This window comes from Octopus sinensis, unplaced genomic scaffold (genome assembly GCF_006345805.1).
Source record: "Octopus sinensis unplaced genomic scaffold, ASM634580v1 Contig19387, whole genome shotgun sequence".
Lineage (NCBI taxonomy): Eukaryota > Metazoa > Mollusca > Cephalopoda > Octopoda > Octopodidae > Octopus > Octopus sinensis.
The window spans coordinates 45,962-53,969 of record NW_021836305.1 but is presented as its reverse complement, the minus strand read 5'-3'; the positions used below and the strand labels follow the sequence as shown (position 1 = coordinate 53,969).

The following is an 8,008-nucleotide window of genomic DNA, read 5'->3' as shown; positions in this document are numbered from 1 at the left end:
TCCAACCCATACCAACATGGCAAACAGACAGTTGATGATGATGATGATGATGATGATGGTGATGAGGATGATGATTGTTTTGACCAACTTTCCCTGAAATTCTCTATTAAGAGGTTATCCCCCACTCCAATAGGGCCTCCTTACTACATACAGATGAAAGAATTCCTTATTTTAGGGAACATATCATTTTATATAATAAAATTAAGTATACTTCATGGAGTGCAAGCAGAACAGCAAGAATCCAATCAACACATCTTGTCATTCCTAATATATTATCACAGAGGTGTAGGAGTGGCTGTGTGGTACGTAGGTTGCTTACCAACCACATGGTTCTGGGTTCAGTCCCACTGCGTGGCAGTTTGGGCAAGTGTCTTCTACTATAGCCTTGGACCAACCAAAGCCTTGTGAGTGGATTTCGTAGACAGAAGCTGAGAGAAGCCCATCGTATATATGTATATATATATATATATTATATATATATATATAGGTGTGTGTGTATGTGTGTGTATATGTTTGTGTGTCTTTGTTTCCCCACCCCACCCAACATCGCTTGACAACTGATGCTGGTGTGTTTAAATGAATAAAAGAATAAGTGAATACCTTTTTGGCAATCTTATTAGAATGAAATTAAAGATAAGGCTTTAGAACTTTGTAGAAAATGACAACTTGTAGAATAATTTGGAAAGAATAATAATGATTACTAGTTTACTAAGCTTTCAAAAAAACCCTTATGAATGAGAACCCAGGGTCGACATTTCCCCAAAACACCTGATGAAGGCTGGAGGGTATATCAGCCGAAATGTTGTGTTAACAACAAACAAGATGAGGACAAATATCCATCAAATGTAAATAATGTAAATAATGATTACTAGTTCGTTAGAAACAAAAGCAGTTATTTTTCATCAGTGGATAGGAATACAAGGTTTGAATTTATCATATAATACTATACAAAAACAAAGAATTAATGGCAGTGCCCCAGCATGGCCGTAGCTCTCGAGATGAAACTGATAAAGATAGATGAAGTCAAACTTCAAAACGACTGAATCATCATCACCATCATCATCATCATCATCATCAGCATCATCATCATTTGAATTCCATTTTCCAAGCTGGCATGGGTTGGACGGCTTGACAGGAGCTTGCAAGGCCAGGGGCCACACCAGCTTTCATAGTCTGTTTTGGTTTGGTTTCCACAGCTTGATGCCCTTCCTAATGCCAGCCACTTTACAGAGTATACAGGTTGACTGGATGCTTTTTACATGCTATCAGCATCAGCATAACTGGTTTGAAAAATTATAATGGATTGGCAATTAAAGACACTAATAAAGAGAATGCAATTATATCGATGGATCTTGTATTTTTTAACTTGTTACTTGCTCCAGTCATCGGACAACAGCCTTACTTGGACACTGCCTTGAAGGGTTTAGTCAAAGAAATTGCCTCACTTGTTATGCTGAACAAGGAGGTAAACAAACACAAAGACACACAGACACACACTCACATACAACCATCTATGTATATATGTGTATATACTCTTTACTCTCTTTTACTTGTTTCAGTCATTTGACTGTGGCCATACTGGAGCACCGCCTTTAGTCAAGCAAGTTGACCCCAGGACTTATTCTTTGTAAGCCTAGTACTTATTCTATCGGTCTCTTATGCTGACCCGCTAAGTTACGGAGACCTAAACACACCAGCATCAGTTGTGAAGTGATGTTGGGGGGACAAACACAGACACACAAACATATACACACACTGTCGGACAATTTCTGGAACCACGTCACCCCTAACATCTGATCACCTAACTCTGCAATTCTCTTGATTATTGTGTGGGGTACAGTTGACCGAGAGACCAACAAAACTTCTTGTAACACCAAAGATGAACCGAAAATTTTTAGTCTGGACTCAGATTATAACAGAAATGTACTACATATCTTTGACATTAGGTAGAGAGAAAAAGTGAGTGATTATCTTACTTATTCAAAGTTTTTCTTACTCTCTATTTTACACTTGTGTGAGACACGGCTGGAAAAGTATTTAACATGCAGAACACTATCATAGGGTACTTTTGTTCAGGGTCCATCTACTCCCATATCTGAGCGTATCTGTTATTGTACAACCCTAGGTCAGTACTGATTGATTAGATCTGTAATTGAAAGAGTTGCTCTCAGGAATAACGTATCTAGGACAACGTTAGAGGGAGGTTTGGCTGCATTTTTTAACACATTATGTGACCATGTAGAAGCTCCATTTTTATTTCTACACATGTGTGTGTAATAGTTTGTCACTATGCATGTATGCATGTATTTGTGTTGCTGTTTATGTGTGTGTGTCTGTGTGTGTGCATGTGTGTGAGTGTGTGTGAGTATTTTATATATATATATATATATAATAATATATATATATATATATATATATATATATAGATATATATATATTATATATATATACATATATATATATATATATACATATATATATATACATACATATATATATATATGTATATAAAGATATATGTAGATACATGCCTAACATGCAACAGTATGAACATATTGAGAGACAGAAGGATAGACATACGCATACATACATATTGCATAAATGTACAAGTGTGTGTATATATGTATATATATATATAATAGCATCCGGGTATCATAACCCTATGAACACCACCATCCCAACCAAAAAGATATCTTTACTTACCTCTTTTTCTACAGAGGACACACAAAATATCCGTTCAACATCAAAATAATATCCAACTACACACAGGTAAAATATGCAGTCAGCCTGATATTTAAATCAGACACACCCTACCTCCCACTCACCCGCTTTCTCTGTTGTGCATATCAATTACATACAGTAATGTACAAATGTCTGGAAAGCGAACAGTGTATGAGTCAGATACATGCTTGCGTGTGTATGGAGGGGAGAAAATCAGGTGTAGTGTTGGCGAATCTCAGGAAGCATGGAAGTTTTGAAGGATGCAGTGCTCTGACAACTAACAACTGATGCTGGCAGTTTGTTCCATGCTTCAGCAACTCTTAGCATGAAAAAATGTTTCCGAAAGTCATGGGAGCTGTGCTGTTTTCTGACTTTGTAAACATGTCCATGGGTGTTTAACAGGTGGAGTTTGAAAAGGTGCTCAGAGTTATGGTTTGTAAGATGGTTAAAAATGTTATGGGTGTCTGCCAAGTCAGCTGCCAGACGTCGGTGTTTCAATGTGTCCATGCCCAGGGAAGTAAGGCGTTCAGAATATGGCAAATGCCTGATGGAGGGTATTCTCTTGGTTGCACGTCGCTGAACGGCTTCCAGACGATTAATATCCTTGGCAAGATAGGGGTTCCAGACCGGTGATGCAAATTCCAGGTGAGGTTGTACCATAGCTATATAAAGCCACTAATAGATAGCCGGAGAGTGGCTCACAAAGGACTTGGTGAGTGATGCCAAGACACTCTCAAGCCGTCTTGGCAATTTTAGCAATGTGTTTTGTCCAATGCAAATCGCTGTCGACAATAACGCCCAGGTCACGTTCACACGAAGACTTTTTGAGATTAGTGTTGTGAAGGGAGTAAGTAGACGCTGGGTTTTTCCTCCCAAAATGCATGGTGGTACATTTGTCCACAGCCAGCTTTTCGGACCGGGAGGTCCGTAGGCGGCGGCACGCGACGGAACGCAGCGCAGCGGAAGGAAAGAACGCGCGCGTAGAAGCCGACCCGCGTTGACCGAAGGCGCGACCGCGCACCGGCGCGTGGCGGGTTGCCCGCCGACGCTGCGACGCTGCGACGACCGCCGGAAAAATGGGGCGCACCGGATGCCGAGTCCGACGCCAACGCTACAGCCCCGTACCGGTCCGCCGCTTCGCGTGAAGACGTGTTCCGGCGCCCGGCGGCGCGACGCCGAGCGAACGGCGACGCGGCCGCGCGGGAGCGAGGCGACACACACGGCCCGACCGACCCGGTCCTCGGAGCCAATCCTTCTTCCGAAGGTACGGATCCATTTTGCCGACTTCCCTTACCTACATTGGCGCTATCGACGAGAGGCTGTACACCTTGGAGACCTGCTGCGGATGGTGGGTACGGACCGACTCGAGAGCTGCGATTCGTTACGGACCCGGATTTTCCAGGGCCGCCGAGAGCGCACCGGACGCCGCCCGAGACGCGGCGCTCTACAGGTACCATATCCGTATCTCCGGACGAGCCGATTCCACGGACGCGGTCCTTTACGAAGAAGAGAGAACTCTTCCCGGGGCTCCCGGCAACGTCTCCGGGCTCGCTTGCGTTGCCGCTGCTTCGCCCGGCCGCCGGCTTCGACGACGGACGCGCTGCTAGGAAGAGCACGCCGCGTTCCCGCCGACGGACGGGCACTCTCCGAGTTCGGGTTCGGGAATATTAACCCGATTCCCTTTCGATGCGAGGCCGGCCGCGTAAATCGATATCGAAGAACCGCGCGAGAGCAGTTCTTTTCTTCTTTCTAAACGACGGATCCGGCGCCTTTCGTGGAAGCTTTCGCCCGCTTCTTAGGACCGACTGACCCGTGCTCGACCGCCGTTGGCACGGAACCCTTCTCCACTTCGGTCTTCGAAGGTCTCGTTCGAATATTTGCTACTACCACCGAGATCTGCACCCGCGGTCGGCTTCACCCGGGCTCGCGCCCGCGGCTTCCATGCACGCCGCGGCGCCCTCCTACTCGACCGGGCATCGGAAAGTCGCCTCGCCGGCGATCGCGCAACCTGTCGCCCGGCCGGTCCGGCATCGGTCGCTCGCTCCAGCGCCATCCATTTTCGGGGCCGGTCGATTCGGCAGGTAAGTTGTTACACACTCCTGAGCGGATTCCGACTTCCGTGGCCACCGTCCTGCTGTCTATATCGACCGACACCCTTTCGGGGATCTAATGGGCGAAGCGTAGGGCACCTTAGCCGGACGTTCGGTTCATCCCACATCACAGTTCTGCTTACCAAAAGTGGCCCACTTGGCACCGTGCATTCGTCGTCGCATAACGGCGGCCGCCTCCGATCGGGAGAGGAGCGGCCCGTTTCGCCCGTTCCGAGTTCGAGAGTAGATCGAGGCCGTCAACGTCCCCGGAGCCTCCAGTCGTTCGCTTTACCGGACGGAATTGCGTGTCGTTCTCCCGCTGGCGCCAGCTATCCTGAGGGAAACTTCGGAGAGAACCAGCTACTAGACGGCTCGATTGGTCTTTCGCCCCTACACCCGGTTCTGACGATCGATTTGCACGTCAGAGGCGCTTCGGACTTCCACCAGAGTTTCCTCTGGCTTCGTTATGACCGGGCGTGGATCGCCATCTTTCGGGTCCCCGGCCGCCTGCTACACCTGAGTCGGAGCGGGAACGCCGGACGCGAACGTCGCGGCGAACGCGCGGACCCGACCCGGGAACGATGCTTCGAAGCGCCGTCCCGCCAGAAGCGAGACGGCGACGTCGTGTCACGTTCTCGCTTTCGCTGTGCCGTCGGAGTTCGCGAAGTGAAAGGCTCCAACGACTCGCAGTCGACTGGGACTCCTCGGTCCGTGTTTCAAGACGGGTCGGGTAGGTTGCCGATGCTCGTCGCTGACCGGCGGCAGCGGGCGGCTTTTCGGGCGGAAGGTGTCCCGCGACCGCAACGCGCGTCGCCCCCCTTGCGAGGGTTTCCGCGCAGTCGCGGCGCGCGGGCGGCCGCGTCGCTCGCGACCTCCGCGAAGAGGCCGCGCGCGACTCGCTGCGTCGTTCGTGCTAAGGGCGAGGTGCGTTTGCCCGTCTCCGTCGGTTAGCCGTGCCTGCGCTTTACGTGGAGCGACGGGCCCGGTCGAGAAGAGCGCGTGGATCCCACCGACCGCCGCTTGCGCGGCGGCGACGGGGCTCTCGTCTGCGACCTGCGGACGCCGCGCGCCTACCGGCCCGACGGGAGACGGGTCGCGACGACGGATCGGAGGGGAAGTGCGTCCGATGCCGGCGCCCCGGGAATCGAACGCCGACGAGGCGGCAGACGACCGCCCGCCACCGGCGCGTTCGTCGACGACGACGGCGCCTCGGCGTGAAGCAGCGGACTGAGTCCCCTCGCGATCGCGGTGAGCGGTCCTACCCGTTTACCCCTGGGCGGTTTCACGGTCTCTTGAACTCTCTCTCCAAAGTTCTTTTCAACTTTCCCTCGCGGTACTTGTCGGCTATCGGACTCGTCCCCGTATTTAACCTTGGATGGAGCTTACCACCCGCTTTGGGCTGCGTTCCCAAGCAACCCGACTCTCGGGCCGATGAACACCGCCGATCGCCGCCGGCTCCCAATGGGCCTGGCACCCGCTCTGGGCAGCCCCGATCGAGGGGACTCCGAACCTAGCCGGGCGAAACGATCGACCGTGTACGACCCTTGCGCCACAGCTCTCGACGACCGGCGCGGCCGACGAGATTCGGCGTTGGGCTTCTCCCGGTTCACTCGCCGTTACTTAGGGAATCCCGGTTGGTTTCTTTTCCTCCGCTTAGCGATATGCTTAAGTTCGGCGGGTAATCGCGTCCGAGTCGAGGGCAGCGTGAAAAAAAGGAGACGCTGCAAATGAGACGGCTGCTGCTTGCTACTACGGCGCGCACACCACCGCTGTAGATCGGCACGAACGCTCGCACGAAAGAGATATTCCCACAGAGCGAACGCCGAAAGACGAGACGGCGGCGGCTGCGGCGGCAGCGACGGAGGGCGGCGGTCGCTCGGAGAGGAACGCAGAGGAAGACGCGGACGCGACGAGGGGCCTCGCCGTGTCGTTCCTGCTACTGATCCCTTACTCCACTGCTTCCGCACTTCGGCGGGCTCCCTCCTCCGCAACAGCGCTTCGCAACGATGACGGTCTGGCATTACGGGAGACGGACGATCGAGCGGCGGCGGCTCGCGCGCGAGATAACTTGCGGGCCTCGCGGCGAGCGCCGCCCTTTCCTGCGACTCCCGACTCCCCGCCGCAGCCAACGGCCGCGGCGGACTGCGTTTTCGTGTCTTGACCGCCTCTCGACCGGACGGGGCCCCGGGACGATAGGATCCCGGGGCCGCAATGTGCGTTCGAGGTGTCGATGTTCACTGAGTCCTGCAATTCGCATCAGTTCACGCGGATAGCCGCGCTCTTCATCGACGGACGAGCCGAGTGATCCCCCGTCCAGGGTTTCGGTAATATTTGCTACTACTACGCGCTAGACGTACGGAAAGGAAAAAAAAAAAAAAGGAAAGCGGCAGCGGCCCCCGACAGGAGGCCGGCGCCGCGCGACGGAAAAAAAATAAAATGAGATTCGAAGGCGTCGACAGCGGAACGAAGCGCGCCACTGCCGACGCCGACGGCGAGGCAGGAAGGAAGAGAGAAATGGTCATGGAGCTCGCAAAGCGTGCAAGCCCCGTCGTCCGAGCGCCATGAGGGCGGGCCGACGCCGGCAGGGTGGCTGCGCGGTCGGCAGCAGAGAGTCGCGGCGTGTGACGGCGGGCTGCGGCGACGGCTACTGCTGCGCTGTTAGAGGGCCGAATCAAGAGCATTCGGTGGTACTCGGGCGAGGGGGCCCGGCCGCGACTTTTGGCTCGGCAAGTCTCCGAAAAGAGACTGCGCGCTAGGAGGCGAGGAAAAAAAAAAAGACGGCCGCGCGTTACGGTGGTCATCGGAAGGCGCCGGGCGGCGCCCACGGCCTAGGCCGAATCGCGCGGTCGGCGAGGTAGGAAGGAAGAGAGAAATGGTCATGGAGCTCGCAAAGCGTGCAAGCCCCGTCGTCCGAGCGCCATGAGGGCGGGCCGACGCCGGCAGGGTGGTTGCGCGGTCGGCAGCAGAGAGTCGCGGCGTGCGACGGCGGGCTGCCGCGACTGCTACTGCTGCGCTGTTAGAGGGCCGAATCAAGAGCATTCGGTGGTACTCGGGCGAGGGGGCCCGGCCGCGACTTTTGGCTCGGCAAGTCTCCGAAAAGAGACTGCGCGCTAGGAGGCGAGGAAATAAAAAAGACGGCCGCGCGTTACGGTGGTCATCGGAAGGCGCCGGGCGGCGCCCACGGCCTAGGCCGAATC

General features: G+C 53.2%; 1 long non-coding RNA gene and 1 other non-coding gene across 2 annotated transcripts; one reads left to right on the top strand and one right to left on the bottom strand.

The window, feature by feature from the left end:
• Nucleotides 1-3,816: 3,816 nt before the first annotated feature.
• LOC118762018 lies at nt 3,817-4,705 on the top strand. Its single transcript, XR_004997805.1, has 2 exons — nt 3,817-4,423; nt 4,457-4,705. It is a non-coding gene; the product is annotated as an uncharacterized LOC118762018 (long non-coding RNA).
• A 2,268-nt stretch (nt 4,706-6,973) lies between these two features.
• Nucleotides 6,974-7,132, bottom strand: LOC115232130. Its single transcript, XR_003883597.1, has one exon. It is a non-coding gene; the product is annotated as a 5.8S ribosomal RNA (ribosomal RNA).
• Nucleotides 7,133-8,008: the final 876 nt, after the last annotated feature.